Source organism: Cloeon dipterum, chromosome 3 (genome assembly GCF_949628265.1).
Source record: "Cloeon dipterum chromosome 3, ieCloDipt1.1, whole genome shotgun sequence".
NCBI lineage: Eukaryota > Metazoa > Arthropoda > Insecta > Ephemeroptera > Baetidae > Cloeon > Cloeon dipterum.
This window is the reverse complement of record NC_088788.1, coordinates 32,477,913-32,491,802: the sequence shown is the minus strand read 5'-3', so window position 1 is coordinate 32,491,802 and position 13,890 is coordinate 32,477,913. Positions and strand designations below refer to the sequence as shown.

Below are 13,890 nucleotides of genomic sequence, written 5' to 3'. Positions count from 1 at the left end.
AATTCTCAAGGAGAATTGATTTTTTGCTAAAGAAAAAAAATCTTTAACTTTGTTGGTTAAGAGCAGTTGAAAGACTCTTCGCAAATAAGTCATTTGGTGGGCGGAGACAAGACAATTGGGTTTGCCGACCGGCCGTTTACTTATTTCTGGCTGAAATGTGAAAATTTGTGAGATAAATGGGGCGGAAAAAGCAATTAAGTCGATCCTCGGGACGCAATCGAGTGTTAAGAGACCGCAGAAAAGCGCCACGACCAACTGGCGCGCGTGTCCGCTGCATAAAATATGTTGCATGAACCGTTTTACGCACTGTGAATATTTAAACAGATCCTTCTAAATCGGACGGTTTGCAACTTTTACGGCTCTTCTGAAGATTATGACTCTCGTAAATTATTCACGAGTTCCAATGTCAAAGAAGCAATTCGCTCTCTGCCATCGACTTTGCCAATAAGGTTTTCAAAGCGACTTCAGTCCGTCTTTGAAGCTCTAATTTGACTAAATACAATTTTCGAGCCAATTTCAAAATCTTTGAAAACATTCAGTACCATGACTTAATTTTCCATTCAGAAAATAAATTGGTAAAAATATATGTGAGAAAAGCTCATTTTAGGGAGTGGTTTCCTGGTAAAAAGATTTAAGCTTGAATGAAACTTGACTCAATAAAAGAATCAGACTGTATTTTTTTATAAAAAGGCTTATACTCGAGTAGAAGAATATACACTTTTGAGAAAAATAGCAGCTTTCAATTAAGGGAGAAAAGAGCAACTAAATTTCCCCGTTGATAAATTCGCAAATATGCTCAATACACTATACAGGAAACGTGATGAACGCTCCAAATCAGCCTTTGATTTTGACTCTCCAGAATAAAATTGAGATTGAAACCTCAGGCATAGAATTAACGTCGTGTAGGCCTCGTTTAATTACCAAACTTTGAAAATAAGTTTCATTTTATGAACAGAGGCTCAACTTGATAAAAAAAATCAAAGCGAAAGTCGCACAGCAAAGCGTATTAAAAATTCACCCAATTTGCATGTTTTATCAGCAGGAGGAGGAAACTCAATTTGCGCCTGGAAAATTGGCTCTTTCGAGTTTTTCGGCAAACACCGAGCCGCGTCAGCCTTTGCAACCAAACGTATTTGTCGAGTTCAATTTACAATTTTGCATTTATTTGCTTGCATGCATAAACTGGGATTGCTGTAAATCCATCGCCCTCTGCCGCTCTCTCCATTGCTCTGCTGGCAAATTTATGCCTAGAGAAGCGTGCATAATGCGGCGTAGCGGAGGAAGGCTTGTGTGTGCGCGCCCATTATAAATAATAATAATGATTCGCCGCTCGGCCCGTACAATAATCATGATTTAGTTCGTCGGCGGTGGCGGCGCGGCGCAGGCAAATGCAGCAATAATTTAATCCAGCCTTTCATTCCGCCGCTGAATATATTCATTTTGCATAATCGTTTACTTTCTCGAGCAGCTCTCAAAGGCGCTTTTGTTTTTGCTAAAGGTGCATGAATCGAATTAAATGACGAGGCGAAAGTAGTTTGAAGGGGCCAAGTGAAGAGGAAAATTTGTAGATTCCATTGCAACTTTCGTGAATGCGCTCGCGCGGGGCAAAAGGGATTATAAGAGCGCGTCGGAAAGGGGTTTTGAGCCGCTCTTCTTTGTGTTTGCAGCAAATTCACGAAAATAAATCACTCACTCTCTTTACATTTGGACACGAATAGCTAGATCAGTGCAAAAATTATTGCCTTAGGAGCCAACAATATTTACTATATGCCAAAGACAAGAACTGGGGAACGCTTGTATTTTGTGTCACGATATACATATATTTTTCCCGTAAATAATTAGATTCCCTTACATTAGATCGAGCTAGGAATGCCTCTTTAGATAAATCACAAACATCAAGAGTGAACACTTTATACAAAAGTTTAAAAATAATTATTAAAAAATAAATATTCAAAATTCAACTTAAAATATTTATTTACATATTATTAATTAAAACAATGTTTTGGTTAAAATAAAAAAAATTGATAAAATATTTAAAATACTTAATATTTATTTTTTGCTTTAAGTTGACTTTAATAAATTAAAATTAATTAAATTTAAGATTGTAAAACAGGTTTTACATTTAATTAATTTCCATTTTTATCTGTAATTTAATAAGCTGAAAAACAATATAATAATAATGATATTCCAGAAAATCTCTCTTTTCTGGCTAGCACATTTCAGTCGAAAAAAAGCAGACTGAAATAAATATATTTCGAGCAGACTTTATTTATAGCTTCATTATTCTTCTTCTTTAACAACCTTACAAAGCATTGGAATTTTTTCAGCATGAAAGTAAAAAACTAGATCATTTGAGATAGCTTCTGCGCAAGGCGAGATTTGAAAAATTCATTTTGAAAACAGGTAGTTTGCAAAATTCGACCACTAGACTCTCGGCCATAAAATTTGAAGCACGCTGCTTCCCTGCTAGCTGGTTCTCCAAGCTTTTTATGCACTCTCGCGAGTTAGCAGACAGAAAATTTGCATTGGCGATATAACTCCGAGAAATACACATTCGTCCCTCTCATAAAACACGCGAATAAAGGGCTTCGCAGAGACGAGTAGTGTACGTTCATATTTCACGGCGATGAATTTATGCACTGCATGCGAAACAAACGTAAATGCTGGCTTATCGGGAAAGCGCGGAGGAAAAACAACAACAAGAGCGACGCGCGTTACGCCCCACAAAATCAATGAATACAAATTTGAGCGCACGACTATTTGGACGCGAATATTTGTTTACTCCGCGTCCGCACCCCGCCCGATATTAGGCATTCGCGGGCGGGGATCGCTGCTTTTCATGCGCCCGAGGCCCGCTTCGCTCAGCGTATAAAATACAAATTTCTTGGCATCATCAGGTTTTTGTCTTGCAGCAAGATGAACGCGCTTTTTGCGTCTGCTCTGCGCCGACAGTCATATCTCGGCTGCAAGAAAGCAAGGGGTGAGCTGAGGCCAGGGACAACTCAAACGGGCCCCGAGTCTTCGGGATGAAATCGATTTTTTAGCCATTCGAGAGAACATTTGGGGTTTTGCCGCCATTTGAGAACCACTTTGTTTGGGAGATAAAGGCCATTTGTGATATGGGTGCACGCGAAACCACTCACAACAAGGAAAAAACAAGGCACAATCTGCCTTGTTTGGAGGTGTGCACAGATGCAGAGAGGGGAAACAACCAAATCTCTTTGGTTCAAAGTTACTTTAAGATCCATCAGCGGATCGGATTTCCAAGAGAAATAATACAAAGCGTTGTTTTGGATTTAAGGGTATGGAAAAATGGTAAATCAGCTAGGGTATACTCTCCAAAAACGTCTCTAATGTTGCGTTCAAAGGTCACGGACATTGGAAAAATGCGAAAAATTGTATATGTGCGTTCACACCATCGGAAATTATGGGTATACGACCGCCATGTTGGTGGACAAGCGCTGGACAAAGGAAACAGTTAAGGATAGTAAAGACCAGGATCCGCTTTGGATCTAGGACCGAGATTCCTGTGATTGTTGGGTTTCTTGATATCAATGCTTCTCATGTGAAATTATTAAAAACTTAACAGTCGCTGACAACGATTGGATAGACGAAATGACGTCTCCGGCATGGTGGGTTGTGATTTGTGATGTCTTATTGATAGGAGAGAAGTGACAAAAGATGTCAATCCTGATACCCTTTGTTAGGTTTGAATTTTTGGCTGCTTGTTGGTGTCTTAATGTTGTTATGCTTTTTTTCCAACAAAGCCCATTGTTCGAGTAACATACCCTGGTATATTATCCGAACAGTGAAGGGTAAAAATCAAGATTACACATATATAACAAAAACATTGTTTCTTGGGCTACGTGTTGGATTATCCTTTGTTGAACATGCTACTTAAACCAAAAAACCGGAAAGGCGCAACAATCAGAAGCGCGTAAGAATGGAATGGAAGGATACGACAATCCTAGTTACTCAGCTATTTGCGAACGTAACTAGGATCCAAGTCCATAGTCACATCCTTGGTGGCGTGTGTCCTACGAAAAAAGACAAGGAATGGACACTCTACTTGTCTGGTGATGATGCGTCAATTGCTGCATATTATTTTATTGTGTTCTGGTAATTAACATAGCCAAGAAAGGTAAATAAAATAATCAGGATAACAGATCCTGTTACTTATCTGGGATTACTGTTATTTCTACCATCATAACCGTAGCTTAAGGATGGTAGGGATAATAATTTTACAGTGGGCGTGGATGTCTGCAACGCATATTGTTCTCTGTAACGTTATTGTTCATTTAAAATACACTGTCAACGAAGTTTAGGCTTCAACTACTTTCAAATAAATCCTGATCTTTATCATGCTTACTATGACTTCATCTTTACCCAGCCCTAATGACGTTACGATGTGCTGACATCTCCATTTGTCTCCAATTTCTTAACGCAACAGTCTATTAAAAAAAAAACAAGAGTGCTCTTAAATTTAGTTTTGTACTAAGTATATAAATTATTGTTTGACCGACATGTGAAACCGTTTCATTGGAAATATATAAAAATTATTGCTATCCGTTTTATTGGAAGTTAGTTGAGAGCCACAGCTTGGTTTGGGACATTCAACGAGTGCCGGAAACCAGAAGGTTTCGAACAATCGACGAATAGAATTCACCACAGCCTCTTATTTCAGTGTGAACGGTCGTGGGTCGGAAGAAGGCGAAACGCCGCACATTGGCCCGTACATTCGAGTGTTCGCCGACCTCGGAGGGAGAGATGTGCCAGCGTCAAACTGGGCTGGCACATTTCCAATATCATCATTACTGCAGACCGGATCGTCCGTTCGTCTCGCGGCCGAGCAAAAGCTGCTCGTGCCCTCTTTGCGCCGAGGGCGCGTGTCACGCGCGTGTTTGTATGTATGCGCATCTTTCGCGATTATCGTTATTATTAAGCGCGCCGCCGGAAGAGCGAATCAGAGGCGAAACGTCGATACGCGCGCGACCGTCACGCGGCAGCCGTGTACATTTTCGCCAATTTCCTGCGGGAGCAGTTTTTTTTCCCCAGCGCAAATCGCTTCTGGCACAGAGTCAAAAGGCACCCTTCATCCCCGAGACGCACATTTCTGCAAATTAAAATTAATCAAACGGAAGCACCGAAGCGAAATTTGATCAGCTCGCTCGAAATTTAATTTCGGAAGTGGTCCTTTACGACTCAGCTGCTTCAAAACTTTGATTTTTCTCCACTATCGACAAATTGGTCGATTATTGACATTCTTAATTAAAATCGATCAAATCAAACTGATTGAGACTGATGGAATATTTTATTCGCAGTCAAACGTATTGAAGTTCAGCTTCGTTTTATTTAGAGCGATTGCAGTTTATTATCTCGAAATAAATTAAGCCGCATCGTATATTGTGTCGCGAGAATTTGATAAACGAGCAGCGAACGTGCCCCGAACTCTGTTATTGGTTGTTTTATTTTATTGATAATTGAGAGAAGCCGCGCAGCCGGCGGCTATTCGAGATTGTTTTTAGCCCTGTGTACACCCAGCCTCTGCTTTTTCCGAATGATTTAAGGCAATAATAACAGCGGTGACAGTTACCGAGAGGATGCCTGCGGCGATTGACGAATTCGTCAGTTCGCTTCACCCCGATCTACCGCAAAAAATCACATATTCGATACGAAACTGTGCCATCAGGCAATTTCCTGTCCGTAGAGCTTTTCCTAGATAATTCCCAACAGCAGGGCCGTGAAAAAGCCCTCTCTGATTGATTGACATAATTTTCTTTTCCAGCCTAAATTTGTTGCTGGCCAAAATATAAAGCGACAAGCCCTCTTTCAACGGGGCACAGTTCAAACTGACCAGATTTGGTTATTCTGGCTTACTTAAATATCATTTACTTTTTAGTTATTCATTTCCTTGGTATTCTAAATTAATGACTAGAATATATTAAATCACTTTTTAGTCGTTATAAGTTTGATTCCAAGTTTAATATATTTGCTTAAACTCATTCTTGACCCCAATGTTAGGTTTCTTTCATGCTCCTGTAAACTTCAATTGCTAATTATTGCCTTTATTCAGTATCCCCATTGATTCATTAACACATATGAAGACATTTGGAAATAATTATTTAGTTTTAAAACTATCCATATTTCTGAGACTTCAAATGAGAGTTATTTGAATTTTATGTGTCCACAAACTGATGTTTATGCGTCGTAATAATAATATGTTTTTTTGCATTTTCCTCGTTTGCGAATTTCAAAGCGTTTTTGTGTTTGGTTTTCATTCCGGAGTTCAACATTTTTTCTTCGCACTCGACGCTTTGGGTTGTTTTGAAAGCATTCTTTTTCACTGCCCTGCAGTGTCACTCTGCAAAAAGTAAAAAGCAGCAATCAGCATAACGCGCGGCCGGAAGCGTGCCGTTTGGAAGCGTGCGCTGCAGAGTTGACCGGGCCAGTCGCGCGTTATCAAATTACGGGAGGAAACGGCACGCGGCAGACCCGCACCGCCGGCCACCCGACTCATCTGCAAACAGAAAACAAACCGAAATTGATTTTGCAGCATCAGCCGGAGCAGCTCGGTGCTCTCTCTGCCGACGTATAAATTATTATGGCGGAGGCTGAGGTGTGACAGCCACTAGTTCCTCCTCCGTCATTCGGCTGCTTTCGTATTCTGCGGCGTGCTGGATTCGTGTGTCCCATAAAGAATTTAGAGAGAGCGCACGCGGGCATTAAGGAGTTTATAAGGTACCTGAACCGGAACACACACACACACACACACTCGCCCGGCCAGACCAACGAGATCAACCCTCGGGGCTGGCTGAGTCAACATCAGCATGCCGCGCCACGCCAATAAAAAGTTTCCTGCCTATGTGTGTTTGTCACACTCGCTCGCTATCGCGCGTCTAATATTCGCAAGCCGATTTCCAAGTGTAAAACCGCAAAGTAGGCACGCCCGATAACTTTTAATGCGTGCTTCAAATAAAACCAATTTGTCATACTCCGTGCCACAGCGTTGGTTAGAACAAAATGAGTTTAAATTTTTAGTTTGTGCTTCGTGACGCCGCATAATTAAGTGAAATATTACTACCTGTAATCAAATAATTCATTAAAAATGGGTCAAGCAAGCTACTTATATCCCGGTTACCGAGTAAATTGGTGTATGCCTCTTCTTTTTAAGTGCGATGAACATTGTCTGCACACTGAAATTCAAGTTTTACATCGCTAAAAGAGTGCTTTTCCTCAAAAACAATCACGGTTAGATATATCACACCGAGATGGATTTAAATCATACATTTTAAAAAAACATGCCGTAAAATGGTTACAATTTATATATATATATAATATTTTGATTCCTGTATTTAATCTTCATTCTCTTTAATTTCTAGCAATTCAGCATTGATAGATGATTGTTGTTATTGAAATATTCCAAATGGAGCCATAGCTTAGCTATCAAGTAAAGAGAACAATTTTGCATCTGCTGTAGGTGTTCGTGTTTTAATGTTAAATTATTTTCGCTCCGAATATTAATTATATTTACTACCTGGAACGTGTAAAAATAATTCATAGTATTTGGTTTAACACGCAGTGAATGTTCCAAACAATCACACTTTTCAATTATATCAAAATGGGAACAAAATTTTGCGCCCTTATTTGGCAAGTTTATGCTGCATCAAACAACAAACAGAGTTAAAGTATAATAGAAATGCCAAACAAACCGAGTAAAACCAGTGCAAATAAATAATTAAAAACTCAACTGCGCTCTAAAGCGGCGTTTACTTAACAAAGTGTAGCCTCTCTGTGAATTTGCAACGTATTCTGGAAAAATATCTAGCTGGGAAAGGCAAAACACACATAATAATTGATGACTAAAATCCACATTGCCTGCAATTCACTTTGGTGTTTGCCTGGCTGCTGTTTGCTCTGCTCTCTTTCTCTATGTACAGATGCCGTGTGTACATGGTTATTGCAGTATGCGCGCACAGTCGGGCGAAAGCTGCTTGTGTGTGGATATGTGTTTCGGCGGCGTGTAGTACACATGTTGCCACAAACCCGAGGAATGTGAACGTATATTATGTCAAACTTGCCGTCAGCGGAGTCGTCATATGTTTTATAGCTCGAAAAACTTCCCTCTTTCCCAACACTAGGAGGAAAAAATGTGCCGGAACTTCTGTTGGTGGCCCATGTTCCTTTGACCTTTCCTGCTGCGCATTATTTGAATTCAATCAACGCTTCCATCGTATTAATCACTTTCCAATTAACCTCATATAATTGCCCTGAGAGCAGAATGGCAAACAGAGCGTAAAAAGGCGCTTCGAAAGAGGAAAATACGTTTGCTTTTCCATCCCGCCAAGCAGAATCGAGAGAAACAATTTCCGTCACTGAGAGAATTGCTCTTTTCCACCTGGCGACGCAAATGAGACCCGATACCGTCCAATTAGAACGCAAATATCAATGCCGAAATCGTATTTCTTTGTTGCTCGGAATAATGAACACATTTACTGCTACGCGAGCACTCGGCTTTCGCCTTGAATAATCCGCACAATAATACCTTTTGGTCGGTACTCGGTGCGCGGCTTAATTAATGCTTAAAGGCGTAAGTATACCCTTCGATTTCGCGGTTCGCCAACGTGAATTTAATCCTGAGCAATGGGCGCAAAATGCTACCGTTCGTTCGAATAATATGGAATTGTCTGCGGTCCAAATTAAATTTAGAACTCGGCGGTGCAATTATACGATTAAACGAATAGGAGTTGGAGGAAATAGAAATCCTCTGTGAAGATTAAAGACCACCTTCCAAGTCCATAAAACAATTAGATTCAAGACCAGCAAAATAAAAAAAAGTGTCCAACAATGCATTATCGCTTCGCACAAATCTCATCCTAATAGTCCTGTGGACACTATCTCTCGCCTTTGAATCACTCTTGTTTTGAACAGCCACTTAAACGGCTCCAAAAATGTGAATGGTTGTTACAACTCGGGAGGACTTTAATACCCAAAGCACTCTGGCTCGGTTCTCGGTTTCCAGCTCCTTGTACGTAAGCTATGCCATGTACTAAGCGGACACAACACATTATTTAATCCCTTCGCCGGCCGTGGTGCGCATTAGGCCGGCGCTTTAAAAACAAAGGTTCCATTTGTCCAAAATTAAATTCCTCTTGGGCGTAAGCAAACACGCGCGCAGCAACGGCGGCATTGACGCGAAAAACCAACAAAGCACAAGCTCTCCACTCTAGTTTTTGCGCTGAGCGGTGGGCCAACAAGCAAAATATTATTCCGCGCCAGGTCTCAATTAGCCAGCCAGTCAACAGTTGTGTTTGAGAGAGTGAGCGAGGGCGTTTGCGGTCGCAGTGTAATTGCTCTCGCTTCGAAAACCGCTGAGAACCGCTTTCGCTCTCTTGTTCCTCTCTCTCTCTCTATCTAGCCCTCTCTCACTGGTATTGATTGTGCTACACGAGTGTGACAATAGCGAGAGAGAGAGAGAGAGAGAGAGAGAGAGCAAATCGTGCCACATCCTCACCTGCACGACCTTCAACCCGCGAGATGGTCGATGCAGCCACCGCTGTAATCACTTCATTTGAGGTCGGCCGTTTCAACCGCGCAAAATGCACGATTTATGTCGCGCTAAACGAGATGCACCTGATCCAAATTGCTGAACTCCTACCTCCTGATTACTCGCGACACATTGAGCAGGACCAAAAGTGCTCCTCATTTTCAAATTCAAATTAGAGCATACGTTTTCGTTTAAATAAATTTAATGGAGGCAATCCATTTGATAAATATTTGATTAGATTTTGTTCTAACAATTTTACGCAAAAACTGTGAGGAATTATTTTGATTTTGGCGTGTGGTTAGTCCATATTCAATACGGCATCTTAACGCCTGTAAACTCAACCAGACCCTGACGGAAGTTTTTGGGAACTATCAGCTATGGCCTACATCACTTTCACAACTATTGCAAACGGTAAATATTTAGAAATTTAAATTCATCGTGAAAATGGCACAAATTATTTTTTTAGAGGTTGCAAGATTTTTAGATTTTTGCACCAGCTAAGTCGAATTTTGCCACCGGTGGCTGAGCATTTTTAATTGTCAGCTGGTGCCGTTTTTTAAGGTTTTGCCTTTTTTTCTCATTTCTCAATTTTTGTCAACTTTTTAACCGATGGCTGGCACTGTTAAGCTTAGATGGCAAAAGTAAAGGTGGTAGGTGGCTGACTAAGTAATCTGGCATGCAGAAAATTCTAAAATTATGTAAATCATGAAGAAATGTTTGTTAAATATGAAAAAAAGACTTTTAAAATTTCCATTGACTTGTCTTACGTCTCGCCAGTCTGACTGGTTTAATTTAAACGAAAATTGTTAGGAAAATATATTTTGTAGCCTTCAAATCACAAATTTTGTTTTGCTGTTAATCGCCTCTATACTAGTCACAAAAGATGTTTTCCTGAAGAGATTTTCACCAAATTTTAATTTTATTCAATTTGATCCTTTAATAGATGATTTTCGGGTACGCTTTCCCTCTTTTATTGTGATCCAGCTTTGAGTTCTAACAAACATTTGGCGCAAGTAATTTTCAGTTTACAAACAAGAGAGCCCTCTCTAAATTTTAATACTCGCGCCATCCAACTTGACGGCCGTGTATTTTTCGCAACGCGACTGTCATTCTACCGTGATTCAAATATTTGCGCTTGCGAAATCACGCGTCGGCTTAATCACATCTGCTCAAACACAGGCGCGCGCGCGTCTTTCATATTATTTACATTCACCGGTGCGCCTGGCTGGTTGGCTGCGCGAACAGGAGAGAATTCGCCAAAAAGTTTGACGTCAAAGGCAGAGCCGCTCGGGGTTATTTTCGCGTCTCTCCTTTTCGCTGCAGCGCCGCTGCAAAACCCACCTAGTGTGTTCCGACATTAAAACTTTTATTTCCTCCGCTCGTTCTCGACCAGCGAGCGGTGCTACAACAAAAAGGTCAACAATCGTTGTATCGAGTTGTGCCGGACGTTGCTACCGGCACGGTAATTTATCCGATCATGTTTTTGCTGATTTTTACTGTTCCCCTCACTTGCTCTACTTGCTCAGCAGAATATTATTCGCAGACACGAGCCTGGAAAAATAAAAGGGTTAAAAGCAATGACCTTTTAATGACGGGCGGTTTCATGCATCTCTGCACAGAATTTCGAATTGCAAATTTGAATTAGGCTTCGGGAAAGGAGACTTCGTCTCTCATTCATTTTGTTTGCAGATCAAAATTTTATAGTTGATCAACTGAAATAAATTTAACACAAGAAACAAAAGAAATTAACTTTGATATAACAAACCAAAAGACAAAAATTAGAGAAAGATTGATCTAAATCATGTAAACAATTAGGAGCTTTAACAAAAATCCCGTTTAATTGCAGTTTAGACTTAGACTGTAAAAATAATTTTTATTTTCTTATCAGCAATTTTCTGGTTAGATTAAATTTTAATTTATTTTAGAATCCCATTTTGACCTTCTTATACCGCCTTTTTAAACGTCCTGATTTTAAAAATAGTTTTATTTTTGCCAAATGTAGCTGATTTTATTTTTTTAAAGATCGTATTTTCAACTTAGTAGTCTTATTATTCAAGCGTTTTAAATGTTTACCATGTTTATAAAAAAGTTTTTTCAGAAGATGGTATAAAAACAGACAAAAGCGATTCTAAAATGTTTTAAAATTTGGTTAAATAAAACTCTTGGACCTGCATGACTCGTATGCTTATTTATTAGCAGATGGACAGAAAAGTTCGATCACCTCAAAGTAGCAACCCTATCTAGTTAAAAGCAAGCAAAAATCATTCTTCTTTAGAAAATCATGATTCCAAAACGCTGGGAGGCTGGATGAAATCGATGGTTTTATATTTCCATCTTTTTCAATGGTGGTGAAAGGATCATGGCCATAAAATATGCAGTTTAGGGTTCATTTGGCTTTTCTGTTTCAAACGTGTAGAAAGCCGGTCGGGAAGATTAACAGAGGAGTATCAATGCCCTCCTTTGGCCTAGTTAAGTTGATGTGAAGCCTTAATTTGCGTCGGTCAAGACCAAAACTAATTGGAGCAAATAATCCAAGCGGCCGGCTGCAGGGCGCAAAATGTGATTTGCCACTTGGGCGGCCGGTTTTAATCATCGTCGCAATTTCGCGCCGCGCCTGCTGCTCATTCAGATCGAGAGCCTGGGGCCGCTTAATCCGTTGTAAGCCTCCCTCGCTATCCAAACACTCATAATCATCGCTCCCTTTTTAAAATGTGTGTGCAGCCTCCTTTTGTGTCAGCATATTGAAAAGAACGGGAGAGAAAGAGAGAAAGAAAGCACGCGCACAAAACCGGCTGGTTTATTTGTTCGTGGAATTTGCGGCGTGCAAGAAAAACGCCGTCTCTTTAAAGAGCTCTTGAATGATAATTCGGGCCATCAAATCCTCACATTCGCGGGCGTGTAACGAGTAGACTTTAAACTCCTTTAACGCCATTACAAATGTAGAGAGGAATTTTCATTCCCTAAAGAGTTGTTTAACTCTCGAGGAATTTTTTCTCTGCCTCTCATTTACAGGATTTCGCAATCAACAAGCCTGATTCACAAATTGTGAGTAATGGACGGTTGCTTTGTAAGAAAGAATAAGAGTGGAATTGTAATTTATTTTAGTTTCTCTATCTGCATGTAAATTAGCTTAAAATTTCTACCGCGTAAAAAGGGGAATTGTGGTTGGGGTTAAAAAAAAAATTATTTTAAATATTACATACCATTTGAAAGTAAAATCGATCCTTGACAATTACATGAATATTATGCAACAGAACAATTACGACGAGAAGCAGTGACAATTTTACTAGTCTATGATTAAATGATAATATTTTTTCATTTCAATTTAGAAATTTGAATGTTAAAGAGTGTCTATTAACTTAATATCACAAATGAAGGGTAATAAATTTATTGAAGTATTTATTTGTAGGGACTTTAAAAATCAAGGAAAGATTTTTAAACTTCAATGTGAATTAAACAAACAATATACTTTACCTTTCATGAAAACATTCGATTTTAAAATTTGCAACATGTAGAAGTGGTGCGCAGTGCAAATTTTGATTGCAAAGATCTCAAGACTCAAGAGATATACTGACCATTACAAGAACGTGCTTGATATTTTCGATCGTTTCTATCCCCTGATTTCAATTTTTGGCTTGAATAACTGTTTAGTTTAATTAAACCATCCAAAGTCTCCAAATTGTGTGCGTAAAATAATTTTCAAAATTTGACAAAAACACGACATCACGAGAAACAAACAGGGCCAAATTAGAAAATAGCACTAACAGCAGATAGCACACACACGAATCACCCGATCCAATAAGTAACCCTTGTCTCAATTTAAACTTGAACACGTGTTAGCTGTGTGCGCTTTGATTGTGTCTCGCTCTGTTTCGCGCAAGAGTTGCATGTTTGTGTGTGCACACGTCATTCTTCGGAACAAGAATTTCCGAGTGGAAAATTGCCGCACGACACCGTCTGCATATAAATATTTCCGCGGCTTTCCGGCGCAGAAAAACGGCCTGACCTTTTCTGCTCGCGCATTTTTAACAGAGACAGTCCTCAGAGGCATATTTTAAAGTGCAGCCACGCCCCATTCACACAGCGCGCGCATCCGCATACACACGTTTATTTCTAAACAGAGCAGAAAGACGGGTTAATATTTCACGAGGACATCTTCAGATCTTCAGAATAAGAGATCACAGAGCAAAAACATTTGCCTACCCGCTGCTGGAGCTGATTTTTCATCTGGGAGCAAGCGAGAGAGAGAGAGAGAGAGAGAGAGAGAGAGAGAGAGAGAGAGAGAGAGAGAGAGAGAGAGAGAGAGAAAGGGAGAGAAGAGACCCTTAAATATGTCAGTCGACAGG

At 39.9% G+C, this 13,890-nt stretch overlaps 1 protein-coding gene across 1 annotated transcript in view; it reads left to right on the top strand.

Moving 5' to 3' along the window:
• LOC135939541 (uncharacterized) overlaps positions 1–13,890 on the top strand; it is a 77,046-nt gene that overhangs the window by 41,053 nt on the left and 22,103 nt on the right. The gene's annotated exons all lie outside the window — the stretch shown is intronic.